At 39.9% G+C, this 14,929-nt stretch overlaps 1 protein-coding gene across 2 annotated transcripts in view; it reads right to left on the reverse strand.

The window, feature by feature from the left end:
* FANCC (FA complementation group C) overlaps positions 1-14,929 on the reverse strand; it is a 268,319-nt gene that overhangs the window by 172,883 nt on the left and 80,507 nt on the right. Inside the window, exon 3 of one of the 2 annotated variants that reach the window (XM_036331406.1) lies at positions 7,311-7,494. The exons of the other annotated variant lie outside the window; for it this stretch is intronic. The gene's annotated coding sequence lies outside the window, so the exon portion shown is untranslated. The remainder of the gene's footprint in view (positions 1-7,310; positions 7,495-14,929) is intronic. 2 annotated transcript variants of the gene reach the window in all.

The raw sequence follows: 14,929 nt of genomic DNA on the forward strand, positions 1-14,929 counted from the left end.
TTTCTGATAGTTCATTATTGGTGTATAAAAATGGAAAATGAAACATTTTAAAAAGGATATTTTATTGGTGCCTTTAAATTCACTGATGAGTAAAAAGGGGATTACTAGGGACTAAAATAGCATGCTTTCTGTGGAGTCATTTTGAATTATTTTTAAATGTGTCACCCAGCTGTAGCTCCAATCATTACCATCTGAACTTTTTATCATGAGTAATATCATTACACTAAAAGTCATTATACCTCCACAGGCACATGCTAATTATGTACAAAAAGCACAGCTGATAATACTTTGTATTTTCTTTTTAAGATTGAGCTATTTTTAAATGTTCAGAATATGAAATTCCTTTGTGTATTTTAATGTAGTGGGAAATCAAAAACATCTACGGGCATTTAATAGTTTGTGTCTAAGAAATGTTTTTGAAGTTCTTATGCTTTATGTGCATTTCTGGCTTCTCATAGGTGTGAAAAAAATCTCTATGCATTACTGTCTAATGAATTTTCTTCCCAGTTTCTCGTTCTTAGAAAAAAGGAAAAGAATTTATTTCACATGTATTGATTTGAACAATCTGCTTAAAGACTGCTGTATATGCTTGATCTCATTGACAAGACAAAAATCATATTTTAGTAAAATATGATAAACTCCAATTATTGAGGGGGTGTACTAGTCCTAAGTGAAAGAAAATAAAACCTCATAACCTTGACTTACCATACCTGAAGTGCATATTAAATAGAACAGCGGAGTCAGGCAGTGAGCATGTGCCTCAGGCAGAGCTAGGGAAGTAACTCCAGGTGCTTCACTACCATCCCAGCCTCCTGGCCTCCTCACCATGGGAAGCACACCAGGCAGAGAAGGGATGGCTGCTTCAACAGGTGCAGGCCTTTAAAGACATACTTTCCTAGGCAGGGATAACACAGCTATCTAATTTCAAAAGACTACTCTGTAAGTGATGAGTTTAAATCCTCATCGGCAAGGAATAACAGATAAAATGCTGCCAATTAAATGTCAAAACATCAACAAAGGAGGTTCTTATTACTAAAAAAAAAAAAAAAAAAAAAAAAAAAAAAAAAATTTAAAAGATTGTATAACTGCCCTGGCCAGTGTGCCTCAGTGGGTTAGAGCGTGGTCCCGTACACCGAAAGGTTTCCTTTCTCTCTCTCTCTCTCTCTCTCTCTCTCTCTCTCTCTCTCTCTCTCTCTCTCTCTCTCTCTCTTTCTCTCATCTTTTCTTCTCTCCCTTCCTTCCTCCCTCCTCTCTCTCTAAATTCAATAAAAACATATCCTCAAGTGAAGATTTTTTTAAAAAAAAGATTTGTACAATTTGGTTGCTGTACAAAAAATTTCTAGACCAGGAAAATTAAAGTTTTAAAATGGTACTAAAATTTTAATTTTAAAATAGGTTCATGTTTAAATGGGGGGGGGGAGTTTTAAGAATAGAGGGAATATATGCATATTGTCAAATGGCATATAATAGCAAAAATGATTCTTCCCCTTCTCTTATTGTCCTCCTCATCCAGTCATCACCAATACCTGTCAATTCTATCTCCCTAATTTTATTGCTCTCCACTTTATTGTGCTTCCAGAAACTGCACTTTCATCAGCACTGAGACAAGACTTCCACCCGTGAATCATAATCTTTTTCCACCAGCCAAAAGATTATGATTCACTAAAGGCTCAGATGGTGGTTAGCATTTTTTAGCAATAAAATATTTTTAATTGCACACTTAATAGACCACAGTGTAGTGTAAACATAACTTTCATATACACTGAGAAACCAAAAAATTCGTGCAACCCGCTTTATTGCGATATTCACTTTATTGCAGTGGTCTGGAACCAAATCCACAATATTTCCTAAGTACACGTGTATGTGTGATTTGATTCGATCTCATCAACTTCTTTTCACTTCTACTGCCTCCATCCCATCCCATCCCCATACATGTCTTCACCTGCCCCTCTCAAATTCATTCTCAATGACAAAAACAACTCCAATAACACAACTGACAGAAACAACTTTTCCAAATGTATATCTGACCCAGCATATTCCTGCTTAAATTCTCCCATTCCCTCCCAATAACTTCCTTGCAAAGAAACCCTAATTCCTTGTAAAATGAAAAATCCCAGCTCCTTACCAGAGTCTCTTAGGTCCTGCAAATGCAGATCCAGCAACCCTCCGGTCTCCCATGTTCCTCTCCCCAGCTGAACCCGGTCCAGTCCAGGTCTCTCATCTGTTAACCCAAAAACCAAACCACTCCCTGCTTCCAGATCTTTCTGCTGATTTCTCCACAGCTATTAACACTGGTAATTAACCTGCATTCATGTATTCACTTAGTTACTGCTTCCTCAGGGGATTAGTATGTAAATTCCTTGTCTCCCTAAAATTGCCACGTCTGGCAAACACTCAACAAATACTAAATGAAGAAATGAATAATTCACTGATATTTTTCAACTGTAATTCTGAGCCAAATGCCATAACAAAATGCTTTTCCAGATAAAGCATTTTAATTTTTTATCTCTATTATTCTATTATCTATCCAGTGGCCATTCAATAAGTTCTTCATTTTACAGAAGCACCAAGAGATTATGTAATTGCCCAAAGATTACATAAAAAAAACCCCAAAAATGTAAGGTATTTTTATGTTATCTATGTTAAACTTAATTATTAATACCCCATTTTAGAAATATAGCTTTTACATACACATATTTACTATGCTCTTGGGAATATATTAAATACTTTATGTATCTAACTAATTTAATCCTCACAACAACCCTATGAAATAGGTAGTTATCATTTTACAGAAGCACCAAGAGATTATGTAATTGCCCAAAGAGAACATAAAAGCCCAAAGGAAGTAACTGCTAGTAAACAGCAGAGCTACAATTGTGGAACTTGAATTCAGAGGGTCTGGCTCTAAAGTCAATGCCCTTAAATAAAGAACTAAACTGAAGAACAAATTGATAAATTTGTTATAATTTCACATGGCTCTAGGTGCAAATCAGTTCAGATATTTGGAGACACTGAATTGAAGAACTTTTTTTTCATTTTTTAAATTAACATACAATTGAATTATAACATTAGTTCCAGGTGTACAACCTAATAATTCAATATTTGTATTTATTATGAGATGATCACCACAATAAGTCTAGTTAACATCTGTCATCATAGTTACAAAAATTTTTTCTTGTGATGAAAACTTTTAAGATCTACTCTTGAACAACTTTTCAATATATAATACAGGATTAGCTATAATCACCATGTTATATATCGCCATCACTTATTTGTTTCATAACTGGAACAAAATGAAGAGCTTTTTGATAGAAAAGAAACATTATTTTGTCATAACAAAATTAGAAACAACCTTTTGCTTAGCAATGGAAATAAATCCGCTTGTTTTAAATGGCAACAGTTTTGGGGATCGTGCAGTGCAGGTACAGATGTTCTACGCCACAGCTAGTCTGGGGAGGGCACGTTGGGGGGAGGAGTTGGGGAGGAGGAGATGATAGTGGTCAGGAAGCGGTGGTGCCTTGGTTTGATGGTAGCAGTGGGAGAGCTGCACGCATTTAGTGACCAGTAGCCAAGGATGTTGAACATGGTGCAATGCACTGAGACGGACAGCAGCTACAAAGAAAAATGGAATTCCCCAACAAGAAGCACTGACTTGACTGGAATACTACGAATAGGCATCTGGTGTTGCGCATTCCTCCTCCCTTCTTTTGGTTTAGCTCCTTACACTCATTTAGGAAAGTATCACTCCTCTATTCCCCAAGTCTTGGTGGGTCTATTAATCAAGGCACCTTGTGCCATCAGCCAAGGGTGGGACGCTAATTCAGGTTAGGCAAACCAGACTCTGCTGGGAATATGGACCGTGAGTAGAGTGACATAGGGTGGAAGTAAGTCATTCAGAGACGATTGGTCTAGATCCCTGGAGCTACCCTGTGTTATGTGCTTCTCTCTCTATTTCTATTATCTATCCAGCGGCTTTCCAATAAATCTTCTTTTACACCTTTTATTCCCCTTAAATTAACCACTGCTGATTTCTCTAATTTTTAATCAAAGAACAAAAACAACTGATACAGCCTGAAATTGATACAGTGCCTGATACAAACTGATACCAGATAGTGGGCTACAGTCAACAGACCTTTGAAGACAGGATGGAAATTTAGGACTGGTTGCTGGCCCAAGTCAGGGAAAATGGGAGTGGAACTCCTGTTCGTATTAGGGAATTGGAAACCAGAAGTCCACAGAACAAGAAGGTAATACAGATTATAGGGTATCACCTGCAATCGGGGCCCCTGACTCATGTTCCTCCAGTAGGAATGACCAGGAGAAAGCCACTGGACTATAAAAAGAACAATGCCACACATCTGGTGATTCAGAGAACCCCACCTCCCCAAGTGAGGGGCCAAAGGGCCCTCAATAATATTAGACTATCATAAACATAATCAAATGGTGACTCCAACTCAAACTGCATTTTCAGTGCGGGGCCTAACTGGAGAAATTAATACCATCCTTGGCACCTAGAATGCAGTGGTGAGCCAGTAAATGCATTTCTCCATTGTGATAAACTGAAGACATGAGGAAGTGGCTTCCTTTCACCTGCCTAAGGGGTATCAACTCAGGACACAGCACATTACAATGGTCCACCACACTGCAGCTGTCAGGCTAATAGAACCGGGAGAGTAAGAAGATACAGGAGCCTCACGTGCATTTCAGATGGTGGGATATAAATCCCACAGACAGAGGGCCTCCACTTTAAGAAGTTTCTTGTGATCCAATGGTCTGTGTCAAGTCAGGATATGCCCTTAAATGAGGATACACAAGAAACAAGTACCAGTGGTTGCCTCCAGTGTGGAGACCTAGGTAGCTGAATAAGTGCAGAAAAAGAACTTCGGTTTTACAGTATACTTTTTTGTACCTTTTCAATCAAATGTCATGTACGTTAATTACTTACTCAAAAATAATAAACATAAAAATAAAGTAAATGATAACTGTGCCCTTTATACCTGCTAAGATGAAAAATGCTTGGCTGATAGTTCAGGGATTCTGAAGGCAACACATATTGCACAGGTTTTAGAACTTTATAAGCTTCTACCCATTTGCCTCCCAATGAGAAAATATGGGTAGGGCACAGACCAAGAGTACACTGCACTGAAGAGTGCTTCAGAGTCCACGCTGAAGCACTCTTCTACTCAGCTCTTTGACCCAGCAGATCCAATCCTATATAATAAAAGGCTAATATGCAAATTGATTGGACGGCAGAACAACCAGTCGCTATGACATTCAATGCTCAACTAGAAGCAGGGCTCACAGCTGGTGAATGCAGCGGCGGTGGCGGGAGCCTCTCCCACCTCCATGGCAGCACTAAGGATGTCCAACTGCCGGCTTAGACCTGCTTCTCCTGTGGGGAGTGGGCCTAAGCCATCAGTCACACATCCCCCGAGGGCTCGCAGACTGCGAGATGGCGAATCTCGTGCACTGGGCCTCTAGTACTGTTTAAAGCAGCAGTCCCCACCTGGTGGTCTGTGGACTACTGGTGGTCCATGAAGTCTGAAAGGTTGGCGACTGCTGCTTTAAAGCACATGTAAAAGGTCCGTATTCTGGGAAGAGCTATGGCGGGCCTCACTCACTGGACTGATCTTCCAAGCGACAAAGCCGGGTGTGCCCAGTAGCAATCTACCATCATGTCCAAATTATGCCTGTTGGTCAAAATTCATGAGTGAGGTTTCTGGACACTATTTGCATAAGTCTTGCTTGCACTGTCATATAATACTTAAAAATTCCCTTCCCTTTCATTTTTCTCTGCCCTACTACTGCATAGGGAGTATATTATTAGTAGACAAATTTTCTAAAGTCTGTAATTCACAGAACAAAACAGACATGGGAAGAGGAACTAACGTTAGCCAAACTCCAAGACATGAAGCTAGGTACATTAACCAGGCATTACTTTGGGTTACCTCCCTTTCTTAAGAAAGAGCGAGCTAAATTATGTTAGTTGGAAATGTTTTAAAAATTCTGCATGTGGCCTTTGCCAGTTTGGCTCAGTAGATAGAGTTTCGGCCTATAGACCAAAGGGTCCCGGGTTCCGGTCAAGGGCATGTACCTCGGTTGCAGGCTCCTCCCCAGCCCAGGCCCTGATCGGGGCTCATGCAGGAGGCAACCAATCGAAGTGTTTCTCTTGCATCAATATTTCTGTCTTTCCGTCTCTCTTCTACTCTCCCTAAAAATCAATGAAAAAATATCCTCAGGTGAGGATTAACAACAACAAAAATTCTATGTGTGTAAAACAGTAGGTTTGAATGTTCTGAGTAACTAAAGGTAGTAGATATCAGTGGGTTTTGCCCACCCAGCACCATTTTCCTGTCCTTTTAATATATATGCACCCATGCTTGCTTTCAAGAACTGCCCTTCTTCCTTTCCATACAGTTTTAGTGTGACTACGGTGTGCCTCCTTACAGGTAAAACTAACAGCAAGGAAATGCACTATTCAAAGAAAATGAAGTTTATGCCTCTTTGTCTCACACCACTCATAAGTAACAGACTTTCAGCCAACAAGGAGAGCAGTTTATAATATTCTCACTTAGAACAGGCTACGTGGTACAAGCGGAATTTAATGATCCTTTTTTTAACCCATTCAATGAGCATCTTTAAATATACTAAAAAGTAGAGAAAACAGCCAAATGAATCCCTATGTATCCATTAACCAGTTCAAATAATTACTAAAATTTTCCATATTTAAAGCAAATCAAAGACTATAACTTTATACAAAATACTTAGATTTGTATCCCTTTTTTATAAAGATTTTTTCAAAGAAGAACCTTAACTACAATCTAGCTCTTTCACACCCAATAAAGCCAACACTATCATCTAACAGCCCATCTATGTTCAGAGTTCTTTAAAATTCCCTTTTATATTTGGGTTGTTTATATTTAGATTCAAATTAAGACTCACACATTCATTGCATCAGGTCAGTATTCACATTTCTCCTTTAATCTGTAACAATTACCCCTCTTTATCATTTTAACCTTTCAAATCACTTATTCCCTGGATAAAACAATACATTTGACCTACAGAATGTCTCACATTGGCATATGGCTGATTGCATCCCTTTTGGTGTTAACATGTTTGCTATACCCTATACTGCTTACAAACTTATAGCTAGACTTACAAGTTCCATTCGATTCAGGGTGATTTCTTTTGCAAGAATACTTAATTTGTGGTGTTGTGTACTTTCAACCAAATCTGAAGCCACATAATATTTGCTTGTTTCACGTATCATTAATGTTGAAACTGACCAGTGGTTTCAGACAAATGCTCACCTGTCTGACTTCAAATAACGGACTTGGAGACAGAAGTATGGCGGAAAGGAGACCTTTCATACGTTCTTGCAAGAGCGGGTGTCCAGGTGAACAGGCGCACGCAGAGCAGCGATCACAGGCTATTTCTCCCTGGGGTGCGAGAATCCCTCCTGAGTCCGTCCTCCGGTTCCTCACTGGCTGAGTGCTATGGAGTTAATACTTTTCCTCATACACCATCTAGGTCTCATTGTCTCCCATCGGGCCATTAAAAAAAGGTGGGCTGAGGCCTTTCCTAGTTATCTCCTCCATCTAGTTGAGGTGGGTGTGAGGTGTTTTGTCCTGGGTGCCTCGGGGTTTCCACCCTGATGCTGGCTCACTACACAGTTCTTTGTTCTTATACCCTCTCCGTTTGCCCTGGGGAAATTCAGTAACCCGTCCATTAAAAGTTGACTATGCTGAAGATGGATCACAGAGGCCTATTTCCTACAGGTATTGTCAACCAGATCCTCTCATGTACCTCAATGTTGAAAATGACCAGTGGTTTCAGATACTGTCAACTTTAGTTCACCATTAACCCTTTCACTAATGGTTTTAGGATCTATTGGTGATCATTTTAGTCCCACAAGGAGTTGAAAAATAGTGATTTTCTAACTTTATCCATTCTGCTACTTTTGTGTTTCTTAATATACACAAGTTTTATATATTTAGGTAGTCAGACTAACCTTTCCCTTTGGAACTCCAATAAATGTCTCTTCAATCCCCTGAAACTGTCCCATGAAATTATTCAGCACAAGACCTCTTCCTCAGGTTCTAGGTCTCCCAGTTTCGCAAGAAATGGCAAATGCCCTGAGGGTGAAAAGCTGCTGTAGAATGTCTGCTCAGTAAGTACTAGTACTTAAGTACTTTCCCTTAGCTCCAAGGTATTACCCTTGAGTCCAGAGTACCTTTGCAATTTTCCAATATCTTCAAAACATGTTTTACCTGGCTCTTCTAGCCACTCTAAAATAGCTGAAAGTGAAAGTCTATAATAAGTTCTCATGATTAAAGAAAATTGGTAAATAAAAATATGGTACAGGATATATTTAATGTAAACATACTTAAGTTAAAATTGCATCCAATATCAATTCTACTTAAGTTTTTGGAGACCAACCTTTCTGCTTCAGGTTATTATATAAGGCTACATGAAATATAATAACATAACACAAAACCATCAAAGAACCAGAAAAACAATGTGGAATTATCAGAGAAAGGCCTTGCATACATATGGTTGCAAAGGCCTAAGCAGGCATTTCTGATACTCAATAACTAGTTAAGAGGGAAAGCAGCTCTTTTGAAAGTCTTACTAAAGAGTAAAAATAGGATGTCAGGGCTGCCAAAGTGAGTTCCTGATAAACCACCCCACATTTTGGGTTGGGTGAACCCTGAGAGTATAGGTGACTTAGAAGTGAGCCAGGCCCGATAGAGACTACAGAAGAAGTATGAAACTGAAAATGAATTAAGATGATCCTGCTAGGGGCAAAAACAGAATATTGGGGACTACCTATATTACAAGAAATAGCAATCTTACTGATTGGGAATATAAGACATTTTGGCGGGAGAGGGGGCTAGCAATCTGAATCTGTGCCAGTAACCTGCCTTCTAATGCACACTCTTGCTAGTGGATAATTAACTCCATTGATGCCTGTCCTGTCTTACAGAACCTGTTTCCCAGAATACTCCCATTTTACAGAGGTCAAAAACCATGAACCATACACAAACCCCGGAGGAGGTTATCAGCACTGGCGCCAGGCCAGGCCTTTAGATGTGGTCTCATGTCCCCCATCCCAACACACGGGGCTTTTTGCAAAGCCCGTGAAAGGTCCAGAAGCCTGATCCATATTTGGGGGACAAAGAAACCAAAGGGTATAAAGGGAAAGCTTCCTCCATATTCACTCACTCAGGATTTGGAAACAGGCTCCCGAGTCACTGTGCTAGTACATCTGAAAATAAATGGGTTTTTCCTGAATCTCTAAGTACTCTCTGTGTATTTTTCGGTCGCCTGGTAAATTCTGTAACAATACTCTGTTAACCATGATTGCCTTGTTCTGATTAAAGAAAGGACATTCTAATCTGGCTGGGAGTTGTACACCCCCAGGACCTGAGAGTCAACCACGGACCTGGCTGTCAAACTTGGACCTGGGAGTCAACCTTGGAATGTGGTCCATTCTCATTCAAGAACTGCCTATTATCATGGAAAGTTTAACAACCTTATTGCCCAAAGAATGGAATCCCGCCCCAGCCCCCATTGCCTACTTCCCCATGCCTATAATTCCTACTTACCCATGTAATCTTTGTCCTACACTATATAAGCAGCTGGTTTATGGTGCGTTGCAGAGCTGATTTTTGTGGATGATCTGCTGTTTGAAGATAACCTTGGGCATATTATGAATAATGCTGCTATGAACATTCTGCCCATAGTGTATAGAATATAGTGTACATAAATATTTAATAAGCTTTCAAATTAATAACAGCCCACATGCCATCAAAAGAATGAATACGTAAAATTAGCAACTACTGCTACAGGCATAGAACTGAACGGACCATCATAATGTTGAGAAAAAGAAACCAACCTATGAGATATGATTCATTTATAAAAAGTTCAAAAACAGGTAAAACTAAACTGCTGTGATTATCCTAAAAAAAGTCAGGAAACCTGTTACTTTAGAGCAGTGGTTCTCAACCTTCTTAATGCCACGACCCTTTAATACAGTTCCTCATGTTGTGGTGACCCCCAACCATAAAATTATTTTCATTGCTACTTCATAACTGTAATTTTGCTACTGTTATGAATCGTAATGTAAATATCTGATATGCAGGATGTATTTTCATTGTTACAAATTGAACATAATTAAAGCATAGTGATTAATCACAAAAACAATATGTAATTATATATGTGTTTTTCCGATGGTCTTAGGCAACCCCTGTGAAAGGGTTGTCCGACCCCCAAAAGGGGTTGCGACCCACAGGTTGAGAACCGCTGCTTTAGAGGAAGGGAAGACGTGCTACTGAAGGGTACGTGTGAATGGCTCTCAAGGGTGCCATATTCTATGTCTTGACCTTGACAGCAATAATCTCTGTACTAATATTTTAATAATTTATTAAAGTGTAAGTCATGTTTATGTGCTTTTCTAGATGTTACTTTCCACAATCACACATACACAAAAAAACACATTTAACTTCTAGATGTACATTAACATATAGACATTACCCCAAAGTAAGGGAAAAAGAAAAAGTGTTATAGTTTATAAATGCTAATCAAAACAAAGTACTTGATGGAATCAATCAAAGGATTTAAATTGTTGAAACAGTCTGTAAGTTTTCTCTATTTTTTAGCTGAGGTCTCTGAAAATATTAAAGCCGCCAGAATTGACCAGAGATGGAGTCCCAGTGTTTGCTCCCTCTGCTTACTTCATGTCCTCGAATAATGGCTCTATTTCCCATCCTGGCTCGGGGGGTTGGGAAACCATCTGTTTCTCCCCTGCCTGTGCCTCCACCATCCCTTAGCTATGTGGTTACTGCTCTGCCCAGAGAGGGCTATTGTCACAAGGAGGGGGACACAGGAGGGAGAGACATCCAACTCACCACTAGGGAGGATAACTGGCAAGAGAATAAGATGGTCTGTGCTCCAGCAGACAAAATAAGGCAGTGCCATGCAGGTCACATAAATAAATAAATAAAATGCACGCCTTGTAAAATGGGATGATTCTTCAGATTCATGGTGATTTCAACATTTTTCATAACTGCACTAATTTTTTTGTTAAGCAGCACACTTATTAGACAATTGAGAGCTGACTACACATCTTTTGAACGATACCAACATCCTTGATATTGACCTGAGTGTATACCCTTGACTCTCTTACTTTACAATTCTGCTTAGTGCACATGCCTTCAAGTGAATGTCTATGCCAATATTCATTTCATATGAACTGGAGAAATATTGTTTAGCATCTTTTATTTAAGGACATAAAAGATAAGGTAGGTGACACATTTCCTTAAAACTCAGACTTGTGCCCTGGCTGGTTTGGCTCAGTGGATAGAGCATCAGCCTGCGGACTGAGGGGTCCCAGGTTCGATTATGGCCAGGGGCACATGCCGGGGTTGTGGGCTCGATCCCCAGTGGGGAGCGTGCAGGAGGCAGTCAATCAGTGATTCTCTCTCATCGTTGTTTCTGGCTCCCTCTTCCTCTCTCTTCCTCTCTGAAATCAATAAAGAAATATATTTTTTTAAAAACAAAAAAATAACAACTCAGACTTGTTTGTTAGTCCTCACCCAAGGATATATTTTCCATCGATTTTTAGGGAGACTAGAAGAGAGGGAGGGAGACAAAGAAAGAGGGAGAGATAGATGTGAGAGAGACTCAGTGACTGGTTGCCTCCTGCATGCATCCCAATGTGGCAGGATGGAACCTGCAACAGAGGTACATGCCCTTGACTGGGAATTTGAGCCTGCGACTCTTTGGTATACAGGCTGAAACTCTAACCACTGAGAAATACCAGCCAGGGCTGCAATTTATTAAAAAAAAAAAAAAAAAATGAGCAAAGGACTTGGACAAACATCTCTCCAAAGATACACAAATGGCCAATAAACACATGAGGAAGATGCTGTACATCACTAATCATTAGGGAAATGCAAATCAAAACCACAATGATATACTACTTCACACCCATTAGGATGGCTATTAGCAAAAACCATAGGAAACAACAAGTGTTGGTAAGGATGTGGAAGAAATGAAACCCCTGTGCATTGCTGGTGGGAATGCAAAAGAGTGTAGCTCCTTAGAAAAGAGTACGATGATTTCTAAAAAAAAATTAAACAATTACCATATGACCCAGCAACTCCACTTGTGGATATATCCAAAAGAAGTGAAAGTAGAGACTCAAACGGATATTTGTATACTTATGTTCATAGCAGCATTATTCACAATAGCCAAAAGATCAAAACAACTCAAATGTCCGACGGATTAATGAATAAACAAGATGAATATATACTTACAATGGCACATTAGCCTTAAAAATGAAGGAAATTCTAATACATACATAGATAAACCTTGAAAAGAGTATAGAAAAAACAGACACAAAAGAACAAATATAATATGATTCCACTTATAAGAGATACCGGGAGTAGTCAAACTCAGGAAGGCAGAGAAGAGAATGGTGATATTAGGGGCTAGGAAAGTGGGGGAGGTGGAGAGTTAGTGTTTAATGGGTACAGAGTTTCAGTTAGGGAAGACAAAAAAGTTCTGGAGAAGGATGGTGGTGATGGTTGCACAACAATGTGAATGTAATTAATGCCATTAAATTTTACACTTAAAAATGGCTAAAGTGGTAAGTTTTATGGTATGTACATTTTACCAGAATTAATAAAAAAAAAAAAGGACAGACCTGAAGTTGCTCCAGTCAGAGTAGGGGCAGGGCCTGGAGCATACCCTATGTCCCTGCCAAGCCCCCAACTGAGGCCCCCTCCTTAGAACAGTCCTGCATACACTGATGGTTGCCCACAAACAGCCCTAACACCTCTGCTGCTCTTTTGTTAACAAAAACGTTTTATCCAGGATTCGCATGACAAGAAGTGTTGGTGGATCTTCCCCAATGCCATGGGTGAATCTTGATTAGTGTAGAGCAGTGGGGTTTTCAGGACCCCTTTTCACTTTTAAACATTACTGAGAGCATTACTGAGAGCTTCTGTTTATGTAGGTTATGTTTATCAATATTAACCATTTTAGAATTTAAAATGAGAAAAAAATTAAAATCTAAGAATATACATATACACTCTTCTGATTCTGGGCACTTGGGGAGTGCAGGCTTCAGTGCAGACATGGCTAAGTTCAAGACCACACCATGCACAACCAGTCCTGAATATGGCACAGAAATGGCATCAAGAAACTCCAATCACAAAGATATGAATCTCTTAAGGGGTAGACCCCAACTTCCTGAGGAACATGCGCTTTGTCAAGAAGCACAAGAAGGGCCTAAAGAAGATGCAGGCCAATGCCAAGGCCATAAGTGCATGTGCCAAAGCTATGGAGGCCCTCCTAAGCCCAAGGAGGTCAAGCTCAAGACCCCAAAGGGTGGCAGCTGCAAGCTCAATTGACTTGCCTACATCGCTCACCCCAAGCTTGGGAAACATGCTCTCAGATTCTGCTAGCCAAAGGCCAAGGTTCAAACCAAGACTAAGGTGGCCGCAGCTGCAGCTCCAGCTCCCAGTGGTGCCCAGGCCCACATGAAGGCTCCAAAGTAGAGGCCTCTGTCTGCCAATGTAAGGAGGAAAGGACGGATGTGCCCCCTGGGCTGCTCTCTGCATGGAGCTGGTGTACTCCTGTGCTATTTGTACAAATAAGCCTGAGGCAGGATATGTACAAAAAACACACAAAAAAACACATACACACATATTCCATTAGCTGCCAGATGGATGACATCATCATACATCATGCAGCCTCTTGACACCTCCACTGTATACTTATGAGAGAATGAGAGTAGGAAACGCGAATAATATCTTTAGGATTATTATAAAAATAGTGTTGTTCTTGTGGCCCTCCTGAAAGGGTCCCCACACACATTTTGAGAATGGCTATTGTAGACCAGCCCTGGTATTCCCATTTGCCCTACCAACTATAGGTACGGGCACTATTATGCAACTCTGGGAAATGAGAACTAGTTTTAGCTGGAGGGTTTCTGAGAGAGTCTCAATCTTAAATAAATACATGCTTTTCCATACTAGACACTGTACATTTCGTGTGACACTCAGAACAGCAGTAGTCACCTTGGGACCCAGGAGTAAGTAAGCCTCCCAGAACTGATCAACCCGCTGCAAGTAGCAAAGCAGAAAGATGGACCTGGGTCCTCTCAACTAGCATAGCAGAGGCAATGAAGTAGCCAACCTTGGAATTTTCCTTTGGGCTTACCCCATCTTTCTTTGGATTTTCTGTTACTTGTAGTCAAACATGTTCTAGCTGCCACATCTCAAAACCTAGTTTGCTGAACACATTCTGAAAATCACTGCTATGCACAGTACCTGGCACACAGTAGGAACTCAATAAATATTTGTTGAATAAATATGTGAATAAATAAGTACACAAACCTTAGTGGATTCGGTAGATAAAATAATAAAATTCTGACCAACTTTGTGTTGCTAGACATCACGTAGTTCCCAGATTGTCAATATTTCCAACAAAGGCCATTATGAATGTCACAGCATCAAAAACGGCCGCATACAGTATTTGTCAAGGGAGCCAAGAGGGTTCAAAATCGCTTTCCTTTGGTCTGCACCAACTAAAAGCCAGGGGTATGAAAGGTAAGTCTATACCAGTGATGGCGAACCAATGACACACGTGTCAGAGGTGACACGCAAACTCATTTTTTTGGTGATTTTTCTTTGTTAAATGGCATTTAAATATATAAAATAAATATCAAAAATATAAGTCTTTGTTTTACTATGGTTGCAAATATAAAAAAATTTCTATATGTGACACGGCACCAGAGTTAAGTTAGGGTTTTTCAAAATGCTGACATGCCAAGCTCAAAAGGTTCGCCATCACTTGTCTATACATACCATATACAGACCACAACCTGCTCAAAGTGGCAACCTGATAAAGAGCACTACTT

The sequence above is a fragment of the Myotis myotis genome, unplaced genomic scaffold, assembly GCF_014108235.1.
Source record: "Myotis myotis isolate mMyoMyo1 unplaced genomic scaffold, mMyoMyo1.p scaffold_m19_p_12, whole genome shotgun sequence".
Lineage (NCBI taxonomy): Eukaryota > Metazoa > Chordata > Mammalia > Chiroptera > Vespertilionidae > Myotis > Myotis myotis.